The sequence below is a fragment of the Phyllostomus discolor genome, chromosome 2, assembly GCF_004126475.2.
Source record: "Phyllostomus discolor isolate MPI-MPIP mPhyDis1 chromosome 2, mPhyDis1.pri.v3, whole genome shotgun sequence".
In the NCBI taxonomy this organism is placed as follows: domain Eukaryota; kingdom Metazoa; phylum Chordata; class Mammalia; order Chiroptera; family Phyllostomidae; genus Phyllostomus; species Phyllostomus discolor.
Window position 1 is genome coordinate 125,338,572 of NC_040904.2, and position 21,617 is coordinate 125,360,188.

The 21,617-nt window shown below is 45.5% G+C and overlaps 1 protein-coding gene across 3 annotated transcripts in view; it reads left to right on the plus strand.

Annotated features, from left to right (window-relative positions):
- TSPAN9 (tetraspanin 9) overlaps positions 1 to 21,617 on the plus strand; it is a 208,367-nt gene that overhangs the window by 78,735 nt on the left and 108,015 nt on the right. The window contains exon 2 of one of the 3 annotated variants that reach the window (XM_036018532.1): positions 425 to 535. The exons of 1 other annotated variant lie outside the window; for it this stretch is intronic. The gene's annotated coding sequence lies outside the window, so the exon portion shown is untranslated. Of the gene's footprint in view, positions 1 to 424; positions 536 to 14,752; positions 14,772 to 21,617 lie in introns of those variants that run through there. One more of the 3 variants, XM_036018533.1, reaches the window with a different exon arrangement.

The following is a 21,617-nucleotide window of genomic DNA, read 5'->3' on the forward strand; positions in this document are numbered from 1 at the left end:
CAGGCATGTGCTCTGACTGGGAATCGACATTGGTTTGCAGGCCAGCACTCAATCCACTGAGCCACACCAGCCAGGGCCCAAGTGCACTTTCATATAGATTTTCACTTTTGAGTCTCACAGCATTCCTGGGGAATGTTTTTACCTCTTTTTTTCAGACGTAGGGTATGCAGAGCAGAAAGGAAGGTGAGTTGTTCCTGAAGTTAGTAGCGGAGACAGGAGGGCAGTCACACTCTGTGGGTGCAGCATCGGTTGGGAAGCCAGCCATACCTTGCACACAGTGGGCATTTGATGCATGTTTGTCCAGGAAATGAAGAGCAGGCACTCAAATAGTTGAGATGAAAGTTGATTTGCGTTTTCTGGATTTTACTCCCAACTCTCTCCAATGTCTTTCACTATTTGATTCAGTCTCTTCTCTTTCCTTTAGGGCTAGCCACTGTCCCTGGCCCTTGCACATGCCCTAGCCTGAAGAATGTGACATTCAGAGATTTCTGGATAAGGTGATGCAGAATGTTTGTCCTGTGAGTGAAAGTAGCAGGTTGGCAAATACTTAACTGTAAAACCCTCGTCCTTGGCTTGAGGCAGATATTGCTAAGTGAAACAGCACTCTTTCTTTGCATCTCACGTAATCTTTTTCTATATAGCACTCCAGCTTACTACCACTGAAGGGCCACATGGCATTTGGGGTGTCAGGTAGGCTTTATCTTGGGTATAATAGAAAGCATTTATCTGAGGGTCGGAAGACCTAGTTTTGAACCCTGGCCTCTCCATTCTGCTTTGTGATATTGGAATAATCCCTGGACATTTTGGAGACTTGAACTTAATGGTTTCTCAGGTCCTTTATAGCTCTGAAATTCTAGGATTCTGTGGTTCTTTTGGTGGGGAGGGAGAGACTCATCATCGCGTGGCCTGGCCACAGAGGGGTAGGATTAACCTCCAGGGTCAGCAAGCTTACAGAGCTCAGGAAATGCCTCTCTGTGATCCGTATTTGGTCCAGAGACAGGTGGTGGAGCCTGGAGGAGGGGAAGTACACTCACAGTCCCGGGGCTGGGGGAAGGGAGGCCTAGCTCAGCTGCCCTTGCTTCTGATGGAATGAAGGTCTTCAGATCCCAGAGCTCACTGCATTTAGATCTTAGCCAAAGAGCTGCACACTGTGAGTTAACCATTCCAACTTGAGTACTTGGCCACTAACCCGTTGTCACTCTCTTGGTGGGGGGTGAGGAGAGCTGTCAGTGGGGATTTGCATGGCAATCAAGGTTTACTAACTTCTCAGTAAACTTTTATGAGATGCCAGTTCCTTGTGCAGATACAGCTCTTTGGACTTGTACTGTACCCTCCAGAAAATGATTTCCTTTGAGTCATTATTCCCCCATGCTCTCTTGTTTGGTGGGGATGTTGAGAAATATTTAAAGTGTTAGTGAGCCAGTTCCTTTGTCACCACTGCAAAGCCAGGTGAGGGTCATGAAGCATTTCCCCCCATTGCACAGAAGGAGACACTGAGGCCCAGAGACAGTCTCTGGCAAAGCTGTGACTGCTGACTGTTGGAGGGAGATGCCTCTGGGTGAGAGCTCTTAAGGCTGTGTGTGAGCCTCGGTCAATCTGTGTGTATATTGTGAGCTGCTGTGAGATTAGCCACTGAGCAGAGGTTTTATTTATCATGGCGCCCGTCCTGCTGCCTGCTAGAATCCACTGTTGTCAGTGGTGTTGCTGTGCTCCCAGGGGCATCGGAAATTTCCTGAGTAGTCTGTGTGTCTCTCGTGTTCCAACGGCTCAGACCAGGCTCAGCTTTTCCTGGGTGTGGCCAGAGGCTTCCTCTCCCAGGGCTGGGCAGGGAAGCACATGGCCTGAGTTCGACTTCGGTCACTTGTAATAGAACAGACGGTGTAAGTTGGCACTCAGGACTCTTCCTGACTAAAGTGGTTGAAATGAGGATCTAATGTGGGCAAGGTGCAGGATTTTAGTAATATCCAAGCAGTATTAAGTAGTGTAGGCCTAATGTAGATGGAATTTTTTTCATTAACTTCAATTTGGTGAACACTTATATTTTAATTTATAATGTGCTTAGTTCTTGAAAGCAATCACACTGCCTTCTTTAAACAAATGTTCCCTATTTTGTACTTTTCACTAATTTGGGAAGTATTTCTTATTACTGATTAGTGAGGTTTTACTAAGAATAGGATCAAAGCACCATACTATCTAGAGCTGGAAGGTTCCTTAGAGATTACCTCATGTTCTTCATTTTAGAGATAAAAAAACATTAGGTACACACTCATAGATGATCAGTGATTTCTTTTACAGGAATAGCTTTGTCCCTTAAGATGAAAGGGCTACAGGAGTAAGTGGAGAGAAATGGAAAAATATTCTAACCTTTTATTGAAGTAAACAGACAGATACGAAATATCAGCATCAATGAACTTTTGTAAAGTGACCACATTATGGGACCAGTACCCAGATTAAGAAACTGAATTTTACCAACACCCCAGAAGCTATTACCTTTATGCCCCCAGTCAAGGGTCCCAGGGTACAGGGAAGAGCAGCCTCAGGAGGCAGCTATCATGTCACATGTACTACACCAGACAGCCCTCCAGAAGCCCCTGGTCAAGGGTAACCACATCCCGACATCTAATAGCATAGATGCATTTTTGAATTTCACATCAGTGGAATCATGCAGTATGTGCTCTTTTGTGTCTGGCTTCAACACTCCCCCCCCCCCCCCCCCCCCGCCCCCCGAGATTCATCCATGTTACTGCAAGTGGCTATAGTTATGAATTTTCACTGTTGTAGTATTCCACTGTGGGACTGTACCCCAACTGATTTAGCCTTTCGACTATTGATGGACATTTTAGTGGTAACCAGATTTTGGTTATTTTTAAACAGTACTTTCCCTTCTATGAATATTCTGGTATACCTTTTCATCCAAACCCATCTCTATTGGTTTATTGGAAAGAGTGGAATTGCTGAGACATGGACTGTGGGCAAACCCCACTTTTGGTATTGTTACCAGTTCCCACAGTGATCGTGTCAGTCTGTATTTTCAGCAGCAGTGATGAGAGATTTGGTTGGCCCATGTTTGTCTGGGCACTTAGGATTTTCTGCTGTTTTTATTTTTGGGCAAAAATAAAAACAGCAGAATGTGTAGTGGTATTTACCGTGGTTTTTATTTGATGCCACTGATAACCAGTGAAATTGAACACTAGGAAGGGGATTTTGAGCATAGACTGAGATTTTTAGCTTTTGTATCAAGGAAATTACTCTATGCCAGCCAATGAGGACCCAGAGACACTAGGATATACAGGGTCTGGCACAAGTAATGCCCCCATATTATTACAAAATCTTTTATTACAGAATAAAAGCATGTAATAAGCATGTAATAATTATGTGCTTATTACAAAATCATAAGCATGTAATTCTGTAACATAACAATATCACACTCAAGACATTTGACACACCATATGACACTTTAGGTGAAATGTTCAAATTAAAACTATAAATTATTACACCCATATTATTACCCTACCAACCACACGCACGCAGGCATTACGTCTGTTAGACCCTGTATTTTAGGCATGGGAAGTAAACATACAACTGTAGTGTAATAGTGTTCAGCTTAGAGTAGAAGCAGCTGCAACCCCTTGAGTTTGGAGTTATATCATGTACTTTTGCACCTGCCTTCCCCTTTGGTAGTTAGGAGAGTGCTGAGCATGTATGTGATCAGTGAAGAGGAGTGCTGGTATAGACCCAGGGTTCAGCGACAGGAGGATGATGGAGATGGGCTGGGGAAGATGTAGGGGCAAGGAATCCATGGTGGGCTGGGTTTTGGGTGCTTATAGGCCTCTAATGGCTCCCAGTCCAGCAGCTGGTGCCTAAGTGCTATGAGCACAGCCCCCATGGTATCTTATGCAAGCTTGGGATGGCCGGGTCAGTGAGCTACTGGGGGATGAACGTGATTGCAGCAGGCTGAGTGATTCTCCTCCAGGGCCCTCCTGGGTGAGGACTGAGGGTGCCTTATACTGGACCTACAGAGTCCCCACGTGCTCCCTGGGCCCATCTACTGTCTCCTTTGGGAGGCCTGGGCCTGAGTCTTCAGAGTGAGTTCCCTTGGACTGAGGGAAGTAATCAGGATTTGCAGGCCTTTGTGGATAAAGGCAAGACTGGGGTGATTCCCTCTGTATGGCCCCAGGGAGCTCCAGGGTTTTGGAGAAGAGCAGCCCCAGGAGGCAGCTGTCATGTCACACATATAATGCATCAAAAAGTGCTATAGAGGCCCAGGTTTAGGAGACTCTACAATACGATTTAGCCCAGCCCCTTGCATGGCAGGGCTAGCATCAACCATCCTTAGCAGAGAACCATTCACTCTTTCATCCTCAGAAAAAAATCTCATCCCTCTACACTGCACCAACTCCTTCCAGATGCTTCAGACCTATTTAGTTGGTAAGGTCTTCATAAAATTTCCCCCCTGGCCTGTTACTTTTTGCCTCTTCAATTCAAAACCAAAAGAGGAGCCAGCATGTGTGCATCTCCAATATGTGTGTGCCAGGTGCTGCAAGGGCACTGGATGGACCAGCTCTGGGCCCTGCCTGAAGTTGCTCTGGGTCCAGCACCAAGAGCAGAACACAGGAACACAAGTAATGAATCTGGGCCAGGGTGCAAGAGTATCTGAGGGCCAGGAGGACCGGTGCCAAGGCAGGGGGAGAGCATAGCTACTTTGTCTTTTTTCCCTACCCTTACGCATTTCCCTGCATCTCTCTGGTCTCTTTCTGTCTAGAAATCATTACTACTTACTCTCAAAGTGATACATTCATTCTCTTTACTGATGGATGTTTTAAGAGAAGTTATAGGGACTGGGGAGAACTGGATTCTGGGTAGCGAGGATTTGTTAACTCTCAACTCCCTTCCCTGGCCAGGCCCTGTCCTTTGGGAAGCCAAGGCAACTCCCATCCTTCCTTCTCTGTGTGTCTCTATCAGTAAAGCACTTGTTAAGCAAATGAGTGACTAAGATGTGATGTTCAGTCGTTGTTGGGCTGCCTTCTTCCCTGGCCAGCAGTAGGCTGGCATGCGGATGGATGAGCTCAGGTTTGGACATGACTCAGGAGGAAGGTAGTAGAGAAATATAAGGTGGTGATCTCATGTGGTATTAAATAAAGCTGGGAACATGAAATGTGTGTATGCTTATCTTCTTGTCATTTCTCCCCTCATTCCAGACCCCTGGCAGCAGTCTGCCTGGATGGGACTCTCTACAGGATGTAGTCAGAGAAGAGAAAACTGGCTCCATTTTCACCTGCTCATGAGTTTTCACTGACCATTCCAGTTCTAGACTTGGAGCACTGGAGAGGGCCAAAGGCCCTCAACACTCAGACTGCCTTCTCTTCTGTAAAGTGCTCTGAATTCTCCCTTAGTGAACAGATGGCACTCACTCTGTTTTAATCCCTCTGTGGTTAGGGACAGGTTGACCTCGCGGCTGGAGGAAGCTCCGAGGGACTTGGCACTCTCCGAGAGGAGATGTTGGAGAAGACCCTGCTCCAGGAAGTTGGGGCACAAAGGGAGTTCCTACGGTCTAGTGGAAAAACCTTTCGCCTATAAATGAGAAGCTCTGATTTCTAGTTCTGGTTCAGATATTAATTAGTTTGATGTCCTTGGAAAAGTTCCTTGTCCCGCCATATCATAGTTTCCTCACATGTCACATGGTGATATGCATACCTGTCCTCCCTACCAACAGAGTAGTGACAAGGACTGTGTGAGTTAACAGTGTGACAGCGTAGGGAAGTAGAAAGTACTGTTCATAAGTAATATGATATAATTGTTAATAATAATACTATAAATACTCAAAGCCATAGGTGTCAGTGAGGATGTCGATAATTACAGCTGGAAAGGGCTCTAGATCCAAGGGCTGGGGTCATGCAATGCCCCGCCTGGCATTTGTTAGGCACTTCCACCTCCATTATCTTGCTAGAGGAGGCTGAGTCATGCAGTGAGTCTGGAAGCAGATTTGAGCAATATTTGAAGGAGGGAAGAAGGTGACTATGTCAGGCATTACGGTGGGCAGGTGACCTCCATTGGCCAGAGGTAATTGTATAGGAAGGTGCAGTGCTGGAGAGGGGCAGAGGTGAAGGACTGGGGGAGACTTGGATATGCTCAGTTCCCTGAGATGGAATCAACCATTTCCTTGAACCTGATTGTGGGGCCCCTTCTCTCCTTGTTTTTGGGGGGCAGTGTGGCAATGGAAGAGCTCTGTTTCAGGAGTCAGAATATCTTGGGGGCACAAGGTGTTCCGAGTCCCATCTCTTTCATTTTCTAGCTACTGTGACCTTGAGCAGGTTCCTTTACTTCTCTAAGTGCCACGTCCTTCGTCTGGGAACTGTACTGTCTATCTCATAGGGTTGCTCTGAGGACTGAGTGATGTGAAAGACTAGCCTGGAATAGAAGGTGCTCAATAAGTGTCACTTAAATCTGAATTTCTTTCCCATCCATCTCATTTATGGTGTTTGCAGGGAATATTCCAGAGCCTTTTGACACATCCACATTGGTTCATGCCAAGCCTCAGTATTTTTTTTTATGTGGAGACAGACTTTTTAGTGACTCTAATTTCATACTAATTTCACACCTTTATTCTTATGTCAGCAATAGATGTGCCCAGCTTGCATCCAGAGATCATATAACATGGATTTTGCAAATAATGTATATTTTTGGGAGAAAAAACTCCAGAATTTAAAAACAGCTTTTATGGAAAAAACTTCTAGAAGCAGAAGTCTTTCCCTCCTAAAAACAAAATCTGATTTGTAGATCTGTGAAGCATAGAGAAATCAGTGAGCCCAGCTTTGCTGATGGGTGTGAATGGCCTTGGGCAAGTCACTTGGCTTCTCCTGGCCTCAGAGTACATTATACGTAGAATGAGATGGACCCAAAGATCAGGCCTCCCAAACTGAGCCTGGCAGGGGTGTCGGGGTGATGACATGGAGTAGAGTAGAACGACACACATGGCAGTGGACCCTGCTGGGAGAGCCACCGGGTAAGGCTTCATGGTCCACCGTCACATCATTACTTGTTGGGTATACTCTCTAAAGTCTCTCCTGTTTTTAAAGTTCTCTGACTTATAAAATCATGGGTTTACATCTCCATTTGGATGACTACTAGACATCTTACTGTACTGGAAAGCACACTTTTGGCCTTCCCCCACCCTGTTTCCTTTACAGAATAATAGGACCCATCATCTTCTCACTACTTCCACGTCTACAGCCCCGGTCTGAGCCACCACGGTCACCTCTCTCTTGGATTATTACAGGAGCTTCCCACGTCATCCCCCCGTCACTGCCCTTGCTCCAGTGTGCCACTGAGACCTTCCCTGATCATTCTGGCCTCCCTTATCCATCTTTATTTCCTACGTAGCACACCAGACATATATTTTTTACTTTCTTGTCTTTTTTTTGTTGCACTCATGTCCTCAAATCAGAATGTAATTTGTATGAGGGCAGGAATTTTTTGTTGTTTTATTTTCTTCTGTTTTTGTGCATGCATTAAATCCAGTAATCTGTGATCTTTAGAAACTCTTTGCTGTCAGTCTGGGAATTATTGACCACCCTCTTGTCAAGTTTCCTTGATGCCAATCCCTACCCTGAGGAACCATTGCCCTTGGCCATTCTGGCCGCCCTTGCTCTCCACGAGACCCCCACCCTTGACAATTCCTGTCTTTCCTGTATTTTTAGTTATCCAGCCTTGTGTATTGTATGAGTAGATCTGGTAGATAATTGAGGACTTGATCTTACACTGCTAACCCTCTTTGCCCAGCACAGATCTAATATATAGTAGAAGATGCTCAATAGATTCATTATTCATTCATCTACTGACAAATATTTTAATGAATTGCTATTGACAAATGATTAAAATTCAACCCTGGAAAGGATCTTGGCCTTTGGAATGTGTCTGACAGGCCTGAACAAAGGTCAGTGACCAGATATAGTCTACTCAGGCAGGAAGGATGTGGAAGGGTGTGGATGGTGCAAGCTTTGTGTCTCTGGGATTGTGGCAGCGGAGTGATAAGTTCTCCTTGTGTCTGCTCCAGGATGGCCACAGTTCCCAGAGGATGAGGAGTGCTCCTGTTTCTTTAAATTTTCATGGAGGGTCGAAGCTGCTCCTTGAGATTTTAAAATACGCTGCACGGTCTTGATGGTGTCAGGTAGCTAGTTTATGGGTCCTGTCCTGGCTGTGATAACTCAGGCTAAGCTGGATAATAAACGAAAGTGGGATAGAGCCGCAGGATAAATATTGCTACAGGGCATCTCGAGTGGCACAAATCATGGGAAAATATCTCCCTGGCTTTTCATTTCTCCTCTTCCTCCCTGGCCCTCTGATTGTAGCCAGTGGAACAGGCTCTATCTATCACAGTGGCCCGCCCCCAGCCCCTGCTCTCAGCGCACAGCTGTGGGAGGAAGGATGCAGATTGGTCCTTGATGCAGGTGCTGCTCTGCCTTCCTGCCTAGCTCTGCAGGGAGCCCTGAAAGCCAGCATGGAGTAGGGCAGGTCTCCTCTCTGTGGCCATCCTCCATTCAAAGCTATGGATCACTGCTAATCTTTGCAGGCCTATTTATCTCTAAAATAAGAGGGTCTAATTAGTGGTTCTTAGCCTGGAGTGAGAATTTGAGTCACCTGAGGAATTTAAAGCAGCTTGCCAAGTCCCACTGTAGTGCACAGAATCAGCATGGTGGCAGTGTAGACTTGCATGTTTCTACATACTTTTCCCTGGTTCCTACCAGTGAGAGTGCTCCTGGTGCCCAGTCCTGGGTAGGAACCACTGACTGTACAGCCCTCTTGTACAAATGAAGGTGTGAGGTGGGGCAATGGGTTAGGTGTTGAGATGGGTTGGTATGTGTGACCCACTCTTATACTCCACCCATCAGCACTGTTACCTGGTAAAACTTTCTTCAGCTTTGGAATTCTTCTTGCTTTGTAATCAACATCAAACTACAGGTATTAATTGAGCCTGTGGGGAATACAAAGGACTCTCAGGCATATAGGCATGAAATGTAGCACAAGGCAGATGGGTCTATTAAGTGAAGAGGATGGTCTCAGTGAAGAATGTTATCTTGCCCTGGCTGGCATAGCTCAGTGGATTGAGCGCGGGCTGCGAATCAAAATGTCGCAGGTTCGATTCCCAGTCAGGGTTCATTCCTGGGTTGCAGGCCATGACCCCAGCAACCGCACATTGATGTTTCTCTCTCTCTCTCTTTCTCCCTCCCTTCCCTCTCGAAAAATAAATAAAATTAAATCTTTAAAAAAAAAAAAGAATGTTATCTGCCATCCCGGCCTGCCCATTCCAGAAATTCAGAAGTCATTCTCAGCTTTTTCTCATGACCCCCACATCCAGGTTCACTTGTCTCCACCTCCACTTTATCTGTTGGTCTTACTTTCCCAGTTCATGTACTCAGGTATTTTACCTGTACGTTAATAGCTTCCTAACTTACTTGAATGTTAATAGCTTCCTAACTAGCACTCTCCAAGCCATCCTTTGCCAATCTACAGAGTGGACATGCCCATAGACCTACCTGGTCATCTGTGCCTGGTGTGTGGAGGGTGCTCGCCACACCTGGGCAGATTAACGTCAGTGGTTCTCTGTCAGGCTTTGTGTGGTCTTCCAAGCCCTTTGCATGGGGCTCTGGCCCTGCCTCCATACTTTCACAGGCTGCACACTCCAGCCACTATTCTTGCCCTTTCTTTTCCACCACATACTTCCAGTGTTGCCCATGCCATTTGCTCTCCCTGGGATTAGTACACTCATGCCCTCTCTCTTTTTTCATTTCTCTTAAATACTTTTTTATTTTGAATTACAGTTGACATACAATATTATATTAGTTATAGGTATACAACCAGTGATGAGACATTATGAAGTGACCACCCCAAAAATTCTAGTATCCATCTGACACCATACATAGTTATTACAATTATTATTGACTTTATTTTCTATGCTGTACTTTATATCCCCATGACTCTTCTGTAACTATGGATTTGTTCTTGTTAGTCCATTTTACCCTTTTCACTCTCAAACCCTCCTCTATCTGGCAGCTGTTAAAATATTCTCTGTTTCTATGAGTCTGTTTTGTTTGTTCATCTCTTTTGTGTTTTGGATCCTACATAAAAGTGAAATCATACAGCACCTCTCTTTCTCTGTCTGACCCATTTCACTCAGCATAGTACCTTCTAGGTCCATCCATGTTGTTGCAGATGGCAAGATTTCATTCTTTTTTATGGCTGAGACGTTTTCCGCTATATATATACATTATTTTTTCTTTATCCATTCATCTATTGATGGACACTTATGTTGGTTTCATATCTTGGCTATTGTAAATAATGCTGCAGGGAACATATGGATGCATATGTCTTTTACTGTTTTGGGCTTAGAAGTGGAATTGCTTTGTCTGAAACTTCTGTTGAGAAATCAGCTGACCGTCTTGTGGGATCTCCATTGTAAGGAGATAACTGCTTTTCTCTTGCTGCTTTTAAGATTCTCTATTTTTAACCTTTGGTATTTTAATTATGATGTGCCTTGGTATGGGCCTCCTTGGATTCATCCTATTTGGGACTCTCTGCATTTCCTGGACCTGTATGTCTATTTCCTTTACCAGGTTAGGGAAGTTTTCTGTCATTATTTTTTCATATAGGTTTTCAATTTCTTGCTCTTTTTCTTCTCCTTCCAGAACCCCATGATGTGAATGTTTGTGTACTTGAAGTTGTCCCAGAGGCTTCTTAAACAATTCTCAATTTTTTAAATTCTTTTTTCTTTTTGCAGATCCAATGGGTGTTTTCTGCTTCTTTATCTTCCACATTGCTGGTTTGATCCTCTGCTTTATCTACTCTACTGCTGAGTCTCTGTAATGTATTCTTCATTTCAGTTAGTGTCTTCTTTATTTTTGACTGGTTCTTTTTTATGTTTCCTATCTCTTTGTTGAATTTCTCTCTGAGTTCATCTATGCTTCTCCTAAGTTCACTGAACATCCTTATAACTAGTGTTTTGAACTCTGCATCTGATAGATTGCTTGTCTCCATTTTACTTAGTTCTTTTTCTGGAGTTTTGTTCTACTCTTTCATTTGGGCCATGTTTCTTTGTCTCCTCATTTTGGCTGCCTCTCTGTGTTTGTTTCTGTGTATTAGGTAGAGCTGCTATGTCTCTCGCTCTTGGTAGAGTGACATTATGTAGTAGGTGTCTTCTAGGGCCCAGTGGTGCAGCCTCCTTGGTCACCTGAGCTGGACACTCCAGGTGTGTCCTCTATGTGGACTGTGTGCACACTTCTGTTGTAGTTGAGCCTTGATTGCTCTTGGCACATAAATGGGAGGGATTTGCCCCCAGGGCAATTGGCTGTCAGGACTGACTGTGACCACTGTGGAGGAGCTGCTGTGCAGGGGTTGACCCCATGGAGCAGGACTCACTTCAGTGGGGCTCTAGTGCCCACTGAGTCTCCCCTTTGAGTATGTCTCTCATGGAGGTGTTTGGGTGGTGCTCCAGCATGGTGTGAAGCTATTCACTGGTGCACTGGCTCTTAGGCCCCCTAGGAGATATAGGCCAAGGTCAGCTGTTGCCTGTACCCTGCATGGGCTACCTGGCATGAGCTACAGTGTGATCTGCAGATGGCTGCTACTTGTGCTGAGCTTGGAGGAGCTGCAAACTGAAGCTGGCTGTGGCTAGTGCCAGTCCTGGGGCCACTAGGCAAGAGGTATGGGACATGCCAAGGCCAGATCCTGGTTGTTTTGGGTTTGTGAACCTTTGAGAGATTTTATTTTATTTTTTAATATATTTTATTGATTATGCTATAACAGTTGTCCCATTTTCCCCCTTCACTCCCCTCCACCCTGCACACCCCCTCCCACCCACATTTCCCCCCTTTAGTTCATGTCCATGTGTCATACTTATAAGTTCTTTAGCTTCTACATTTCCCATACTATTCTTACCCTCCCCCTGTCTATTTTCTATTTACCATCTATGCTACTTATTCTCTGCACCTTTTCCCCCTCTCTCCTCCTCCCACTGCCCTGTTGCTAAATCTCCATGCGATTTCCATTTCTGTGGTTCTGTTCCTGTTCTAGTTGTTTGCTTAGTTTGTTTTTGTTTTTATTTTAGGTGTGCTTGTTAATAATTGTGAGTTTGCTGTCATTTTACTGTACATGTTTTTTTATCTTCTTTTTCTTAGACAAGTCCCTTTAACATTTCATGTAATAAGGGCTTGGTGATGGTGAACTCCTTTAACTTGACCTTATCTGAGAAGCACTTTATCTGCCCTTCCATTCTAAATGAAAGCTTTGCTGGATAGAGCAATCTTGGATGTAGGTCCTTGCCTTTCATGACTTGGAATACTTCTTTCCAGCCCCTTCTTGCCTGTAAGGTCTCTTTGGAGAAATCAGCTGACAGTCTGATGGGAACTCCTTTGTAGGTAACTGCCTCCTTTTCTCTTGCTGCTTCTAGGATTCTCTCCTATGTTTCATCTTTGGTAATGTAATGATGATGTGCCTTGGTGTGTTCCTCCTTGGCTCCAACTTCTTTGGGACTCTCTGAGCTTCCTGGACTTCCTGGAAGTCTGCTTCCTTTGCCAGATTGGGGAAGTTCTCCTTCATTATTTGTTCAAATATCTTTTCCACTTGTTACTCTTCCTCTTCTCCTTCTGGTACCCCTATAATTCGGATGTTGGAACGTTTAAAGATGTCCCGGAGGTTCCTAAGCTCTCCTCATTTTTTAAATTCTTATTTCTTCATTCTTATCTGATTGGATGTTTCTTTCTTCCTTCTGGTCCACTCCATTGATTTGAGTTCCAGTTTCCTTCCCATCACTATTATTCCCTGTACATTTTCCTTTATTTCATGTAGCGTAGCCTTCATTTTTTCATCTAATTTGTGACCAAATTTAACCAATTCTGTGAGCATCCTGATTACCAGTGTTTTGAACAGTACATTTGATAGGTTGGCTATCTCTTTGTCGCTTAGTTGTATTTGTTCTGGAGCTTTGGTTTGGGCCATTTTTTTTTTTTTGTCTTGACATGCCTGTTATGTAGTGAGGGGCGGAGCCTTAGGTGTTCACCTGGGCAGGGCAACCAAGTGGCTGGGTTGTGATGCTGTATGTGGGGCAAGGGTCTGAGAGGGAACAATGGCACTTGCTCTGCTCTCTGCCTGATTTCAGTCACTTCCCCTGCTTCCCCCAAGCAAACTGGGTCTTTCTGGTGCTGATTCCCATGTGGGTGGGTTTGTGTACCTTCTAGGAGTCTATGGGTCTCTCCAGGAACTCTCCTGTGAGGCTGGGAGTTTCTCCCAGCACCTCAACCCCCACAGGTGTTTTCAATTGGTGTTTTGAGGCTTTGTTTCCCCGGGCTGGAGCCCTGGGTTGTATAGTCTGTTTCACACTCCAGTTTGGCCTGGTTTACCTGCACATGAATGTGGGACTGCTGGGTCCGCCAGCTCACCTTGTGCACCACCCCCCTTCACAATTCACTACCTTGCTGGGTCTGCCAGCTGCTGCCTTGCAGGTCCAGGGTCCGACAGCTACATCCTTGCTGCGACCCCTCTCCACCCAGCCACCTGACTCTGCCCCTCCTACTGGTCTGGATGAATGTGTCTACTTTAACTCCTTGGTTGTCAGACTTCCATACAGTTCAATTTTCTGTCAGTACTGGTTGTTTTTTGTTTCTAAATTGTTGTTGTCCTTATTTTGGTTGTGTGAGGAGGCACAGTGTGTCTACCTATGCCTCCATCTTGGCCAGAAGTCCCTTTGAGAGATTTTAGGAAAGTCTGAAGCATGAGCCAAGACAGGCCATTTGTATGGAAAAGCCACTGCAAAGAGCTTGGATGGGGTGGGGTCTCAGGGAATCACGAGGGTGGGGTGAACAGTGTGAGCCAATTTGATGGAGGCTGAGATATGGTGTTCAAATGCTGGCTCTGTGGCAGAGGGCTCAGCAAAGGAACAGTGGCCTGTCAGCACTTCTGGGATCACTGTTCTCTCTGCTAGGCAGGAAGACTCCTACTCACCTAGTGGGTCCAGGCAGGTTCCCCCAGCAGAAGTAGTTACCTCCTTCCCTGTGCCCTGACTTGGTATTGTACCATTTGTCACATTCTTGTGCTGTTTAAAAGATTTGTTTCTTTAAAAAAATTGTTTTAAAAGCTTTTATTTATTTTCAGAGAGAGGAGAAGGGAGGGAGAAAGAGAGAGAGAGAAACATCAACGTGTGGCTGCCTCTTGTACGCACCCCCCCTCCCCTAGGACCTGGCCTGCAACCCAGGCATGTGCCCTGACTGGAAATCGAACCAGTGACCCCCTGGTTCACAGGCCAGCACTCCATCCCCTGAGCCACACCAGTCAGGGTGATTTGTTTCCTTTTGAAGTTCTTATTTGTTTAATATATCTCTCTCTCCCTGAGTCTCTCTCTCTTTCTCTCTCTGTGTCTGTCTCTCTTCTTCTTAAATTTTATTCTTCTTGAAAACAGAGACCAACTATGTGTTAAATTGACCCCATATGCCAATTACAGTGTCTGGCAGATCTCTGCCTAATAAATGTTTGTTGAATGAATAATGTATAGTGGAAAAGACACTGATGAAAGAATCAAGAAGGGTGTATTTTTGTATTGGTTCTGTTACTGCTTTGCTAGATGAACCTAGATGAGTTCATTCTTCCCTCTAGGAACTCATTTTTCCTTTAGTTGTAAAGAAGATACATATATTTGATTGATTCCTAGGTCGCCTTTTGATTCTGACATTCTGCTATTCTGGCTATTGGAAAATGGAGAGATGATTGTGTGTCCATTTTCACAAGTATGTATGTCCTGTGGCCCTGGGGACAGGGCCCTCCTCAGGATGTCTGGTTATAGCTCAGGAGTCTTTGGTGAGGTCTCCTCTATCCCGCCTCTCATCTGTCCTACCTTATGTTCTGAGGAGGTGGCCAGGAGCACTTGAGAGGCTTTCATTGTCAGTCTTGTGGTCTGTGTGATGTGAAGTGTTGGGGACGAGCCTCTGACTTTTCATGTGCTTGATGGATCTGAGCTCTGCTAAGTGAAGGGTGTCATATGTGATGTGCTAGTCCTAAGGGACCTAGGCATCATCTCACCATGTGTGAGACTGGGAGTAGGACAGTCTCTCAGCTTGAAATTAAAGTTGGGAGGGAGAGCCCAGGAGTTTAGCATGAAAGGCATCAGTCTCTTTTGGCCTTGACCATGAAGGCTCCTGGAGGTGGTCAGGGAGATAGAGCGACAGAGAAGGAACTGGGATCCGTTGCCCAGCAAGGGGCTTGCCTAGCTGTGGCAACCCCACAAGCCGTAGTGTGACTGCCTTGGAGAAGGCAGGAGATAGGGAACTGGTGGACACTGGGAAGGTCAGAAGCTTGGACCTGGAAAGCCAGGTTCCTTGTGCTTCCTGTCTCTCTGAGCTCATTTCCCTTAGTATTTAGTAGAGCTGTTGCAAATGGCCCAGCCTGTCTAGTGGTGGTCATGGGAACTAAGAGGAGAGCAGTGCCTTCTAGCTAGTCAGGAGGCCCTCTAGGAAGGGGACCCAGGAAAGAGGAGAGAGTCTATCTTAGGTATAGAAACCCTCTTGGCATTTCTGGCATCTTGTTTGTAGGCCTCAGTTTCTCCTTCTATCCCACTCTGCCCTACCTCTGTGGCTGGGTGCAGGGCCGGCATTGCACCACTGCAGTGAGAGTTGCTTTATAAATAGAAAGATACTTAATACTGACCCTGGAATCAAGCAGAGAGGGTGGCTCTGGGCAGCAGTGTTTTAAAAATGAGCATTGATTTCTCGGAATCTGCGTGCTGCATATTAACCAGACCCATGCCGGCTCCCAGGGCTTCTCTCGGCCCTGTGCCCTGCTCCCTTCTTATCCCTGGAATACTCACTGCCCATCTGAGCCCTCAGCGAGCCCGGGGAAGTGGCAGTTTGGGATTTGTCTCCCTTCACTTCTGTGGGCATTCTCTGCCTGACATACATGCGTTCGTTGGCTCGTTCTTTTTTTCTTTTTCACCTATGATGGGGCAGGCACTGTGCTAGGTTCTGGGACTCAAGGTGAACCAGAATCACCCATGTCCCCCATTTCTTCCCCATTTTCAACATCAAGACTCAGAGAGGAATGTGCAGAGCTAGAGTCTTAATATGGGGGGCTCAGGGAGTGGATAAAAGAATGTCCCATTTTGCCTGGGGTGGGGCAGGAAGAAGCTTCATATAGAAAACTGAGAGTGGCCAAGAGAGGGAAGTGCATTCCACACAGGGAACAGAATGTGCAAAGGCATGAGGAAGCTTTTCCTTCCTTCTGTGTGCAAGCAGCTGGCATAAACAGACATCATATGTCTGTTACCTGAGTTATATGTATACCAGTGGATTGTAATGTCCATGTAATATGCCTGCTCCCTTCTGGTAGCTTCTCATATATCAGAGGATTTTCAATCAGTGTCTGTTGATTGATTAAAATATTTTGTCTCCTAGTCCATTCACAGTGACAAAATTGGTTAAAAGAAGACTAAATAGTTGAATAACTTCAGTACCACTAAGACTTCCTTTTCATTTGGAGACTTGGACTCCATTCTGGGGCCTCCTCAAAGGGGAGAAGGTGTCAGGTCAGTGCTAGAGAAAATCCCAAGGAAAACTTTCATTAGGTCTCCCATCTTTACATCATTCCCTTTGTCCCAGTCCACCCCCAACCTGGCAGAGAATTGTGCATTTTTAGGCTTTACCGAGTTCTGCTCAGTCTTTCCCAAATGACCCACGAGAGCTTTTCTTGAAACATTCCATGAAACTGGAACCATTATAGTGTTTCCACAGGGGAGTGAGAAGAGCAGGACTGAGTGTTGTGAAGGTGTCTGCCGCTTCTTAAGAGAGGCCTGGAAATGAGGTGAGACTGGCTGGGAGACCAATGAACAAGGGAGGAGTCAGTGAGCGAGAGATGTGGGGAGGTAGCCATGGTGTTGGGTCTGGGAGATACACTCTTGCCAGCACTGGGTAGCTGTGTGTGTGTGTGTGTGTGTGTGTGTGTGTGAAATGTGGTCAGTGAGAAGGATGGGTTGGGAGTGTGAGTATCCTGTGAGCTCTGTCTCAGGAAGAGGTCTTGCACCTGATTCATCTCAAGGCAGATTGTAAGCTCCTTGTGGGCAGAAAGCAACTCTTGCAGTTTGCTTGACTTCTTTCAGTGGATGCCATAGTGCTGAGGGACACAGGACAGTGGTCTTTTCACTTAGTGCTGTGGGGGAGAGAGGCAATGCCAGCCCCTCCCCACCACAGACTTCTTTCCTTCCATTTTTCTTACCTTTTTTCCTGACTCTTCCTCTTTCTTTTCCTGCCTCTTCTTATCTCTCCCTACTGTATTAGCATAATAGTGTTTTTTTCTCCATTTGTGTTTCCATCTTCAGCATGGCTAGTCATCCACAGAGATCAAGGGGTTTCTGACCCCAGTGCCTGCCACTCAAGCTCTCAATAAACATCGGCAGTCTTCTTCCCTTCCCTGAGAGTTTAGTTGCAGTTTTTCACAAAAAGTCAGGGAGATAGGTGATGTAGCAAATTGACACTTCGAAAGCCACGTGTCTGAGCCAAGGATGCAGGTGGAGCTCTGGCCACTCACAGCTGCTCTTGGCTGCTGTCGTTGTATCGGGGGGTCAGCCAATGGGAAGGGGCAGGAGCTCTCTGGGCAGGTTTGAGTATCTGCTGCAGGGGATCTGATGGAAAGTGGTGGAGACACCCTAAGGCTCCCGGCTGTCCCCTTTGTTTCCATCACACACACAGGGATCTGGTTGCTCAGTCTCTGATGTGGTTTCTCCTGGGAGGCTGGAGGAATGGGAGTTATTCAGTAGCTTTTTATGAAGAGGAATGTGTGATTTGAACAAAGCTGGGCCCAGGATGCCCTGGATTCCTCAGTTGGCTTTGACATTAGACAGGAACGATCAGGAGCTGGAAATAGTCTGTGGGGCCCCGGGAGATGGTCGATTGTTTGTGGCAACCCCACAGTCACCATCCCGCCTAGTCCTGGAACCATGGATGCCGCAGACAGGAAGGCACCTCCCAAAGTCATCTAGGAAGGAAGGGACTGTGCTGCTTCCATGCTGATCACATTATACACCCCGACATTTGGCTAGCTTGGCCTCCAGGTGGGGCGGGCTCCGCCGGCCCAGAGTAGAAGCTAGCACCTGTTTTGGTCACCTGTCCCTGTCCTTAACAGCTCTCTTCTAGAGGTTTCCTTGCATTTTAAGTCCATTCCTCTTATTCTGTCTTAAATGAAACAAGACGCGCGGTGATCGTCCTCTACACAGAGCCATCAAACGCGTGTGAGCATGATGTTTCCCTCCTGTGTTAGAGAAGCAGTGGGAGGTGGTGTCTGCTCTATAGACACATGAGGCAGACAGCTGAGTAGAATTTGTAACGGATAAAATATTGGCTCAATTTGAAATTGGTTTTCCCTAGTTTAATGGGTTAGGAAGGTATAGTTCTGTGCTGAGCTAACTTCATGCATTTTTTAAACCAACTTTGATTTGTTTTAGCAATCAAGAGATGAATACACGAATAAGGAGCCATATTATATGTTGTCCATTCAAGATTTTGCTTCACCATGAGGTGGGCACTATTCTCCACATTTTGTAGGCAAACACCCTAAGTCTGCATTCCCAGTCAGAGTTCTGCCCAGCAGATGAAGTTGCTGGATCCAATGACTCAGGGACAAATTTTCACAATGACAAGACTTGCTCTGTCTCTTCTCACAGTACATGTAATATTTTGGCCTCCTTTAAGCACATTTCCCTCTTGGAGGATGAAACCGAGTCTATTTCCTGCAGGTGGGTGAACCTTCCTGGCCAGGTATGGCCCACTGCAGAGAATAACCAGCTTTGAATTTCATGCCTAGAAAATGCATATTCTCACGGGGAGTCAACCATGTTCTGAGCCTCATGTGGGCTGTACATGCATTTCACCATCGAGATCTAGGGCTCTGTTTTTCAAACCTTGTTATTCAGTACACGCACCCAAAAAATGTTTCATGACATTACCGTGTGAAATACATCTTGGTATTTTCTGTTTTGTTTTAATTTTTAAAAAGACTCTTTCTGCCCTGGCTGGTGTGGCTCAGTGGATTGAGCGGCGGTCTTCAAACCAAAGGGTTGCCAGTTCAATTCCCAGTCAGGGCACATGTCTGGGCTGTGGGCCAGGTCCCTGGCAGGGGGTGTGTGAGAGGCAACCACACAGTGATGTTTCTCTCTTTCTCTTTCTCCTTCCCTTCCCCTCTCCCTAAAAGTAAATAAATAACATCTTTTAAAAAATGTATAAAAATAGTCTTTCTGACCCACTGAACTGATTTCATAACCTGCTAATGAGCAATGACCTGCAGTTTGAGAAGCACTAATCTGGGAGTTGTCACAGATTAAAGCAAATGGAAACAATTAGCAAATTAATTCATTTGGGTCATAGCCACACATCTGCTATAGCTCAGATTTTTTATTTCTTGAAGTTGGGTTTTTCTCTTCTTTATTTTCATCGATGCCTATAACAAGTAAGTAAGTAAATGCCTGTCAACCAGGAAACTTGGATTTCATGTATCTTTTAACAAGGACCTCTATCAGTCAGTATTTTAACACCATCTTTCTAAAATAGATATGATCTTAACTCAAGACACAAGTGCTGCAGTAGAGGCACTTGCAAAGGCTAAGTTTGAAAGGGCTGACTTAGGAAAGTAGAGGGCAAGAACCAAAGGAGGAGATGAAGTTTGGATTGGATTGTGAGGATGCACAGGAGTTTGAGTAGAAGGGCCTGTCAGGTTGTAGTGATTGTAGCAAAGGAACTGGTATGCTCTTCAAAGAAACTTGGGATAGAATCAACAAAGTTCTATGTTTACACAACATAAGATCAATTTATTTTAGAAAGATGATGTGAGGGTGAGTGTAAAGGTGTTGAGGGAAAGGAGAGGGGCTGGGGAAAGAAGTAAGGCAGGAAAGTTTTTGTAGTAGTCTTTGTAGGCTTGGTAGGGAGGAGATGAGGTGAGAAGCCTTGCCCAGGGAACACATGAAGGAAAGTAAGGGGAATGGGTTTTAGGGCATGGGGCCTGCTTGAATCTTCCAGGCAAAGAAGTAAAGAGGTAAAAGAAAGAGTTTGAGGAATCTCTAGGTTTCTAGCTTAAGTGACTAAGTTGGTGTTGATTATATTAACAGTGTAGCAAATATCAAAGGAGGAACAGGTAGGTATAGAGGAGGAAAGGGAACGTATTTAGGTTTAGACCTGCTGGTTTGCATTTCTTTTGGACCTCTGGTTGGAGATGTTCTGATGCTCAGAGGCCTTGGGCAGGGGTTCTGGAGTAAGACAGAGCAAGTCCTGGTCCTAGCTTTGGTCTGTGTGGCTCAGGAAGTGTCACCTAAGCTTTCATATCTGTCAAATGGGAACACTTATCTCGTACAGTTGTTATGAGGATTGGAGAAGATACATACTTAAGTCATGGCATAAGGTTAAGTGCTCAGAAGTTCTATAGCATTACTGTTAGTAATCTGGGCTGAAAGGAAGGATCCAGGGCTCAAACCTCAGTTCTGACACAAAAGTACAGTGTACATGGATAAGTTACTTCACTACTCTGGGCCTTGGATTCCTCATTTGGATATGAAAAGCATTGAATTTGATAATCTCTGACATCCAGTGTAGTGCAAAAGTTCTGTGTTCTGAAAGTTGGGAGAAATAATCTACGAATATGCTGGATGATGGAATCAGGACTTTAAATTACAAATGTACTGTAACAATGGAGCAAAACCAACAAGATGAAGGGCAATGGGCGAATGTTTACAGCTCCCCCTTATACTGAGGTCCTATACTTAGATTTAGGAAGCTATAGGAATATTGAAGGGGCCTCTGCCTTCAAATGCTTGACGTGAGGCCCAGGCAGTCCCCACTGCCCCTCAGGGTCATCTTCCATCAGTGTGGGCTAATGCACAATGTGAGGGAGTTTCATACCTGGCTGTGCTGACAGGAACAGAGCGTCCAGAGCAAGAGATACTACAGTCTGTTGCCATTGGCAGTGTTCGTATTTCATGGAGTAGAGTGTTCAGCTCATTTGGGGATTATTCTGTTACCAAATGTTTCTCTGTACCTACTGTGTGCCAGGTAGGCACTGGAGGTACTGCATTTTAGGGCCTGCATTTTTGGGAGTGCACTGGCAGACCAGGAAAAGCAAGGAGCAGAGTGGGCAGGTGGCAGGTTGCTGCACGAGTAGCAGTGGCAAGAAGTGACGATGTGTTTTGGGGGGAAAAGAAGGCTCAGGGCACCTGAAATTATTTTCTCACTGTGAAAGGTGGGCACCTGGGAGAGGAATCAGGGCCCTACCTTACAGCTCCAGATGGAAAAACTAATTCTATTAGTGGGAACAGTGATGATGATGATAAGTAAAAGAAATATTATTTCCTATTTATTAAGTGTAGTATGTGCCTGGTTGAGACCAGGTCTCCTGGTTCTCCATGCCTGAAGAAGGTGTGGCAAAAATCTCAGCAAGATCAAAACCATGTTAACTGTGTTTTTTGATTGGGAAGATGTCCATCATGAGTACGTTCCTCCAGGCCAAACAATTAATAAGAAGTACTACCTTAATGTTCTTTGTTGGTTGAATGATGTAAGATGACGAACATGACCACAGCTATGGGCAACTGGTGATTGGCACGA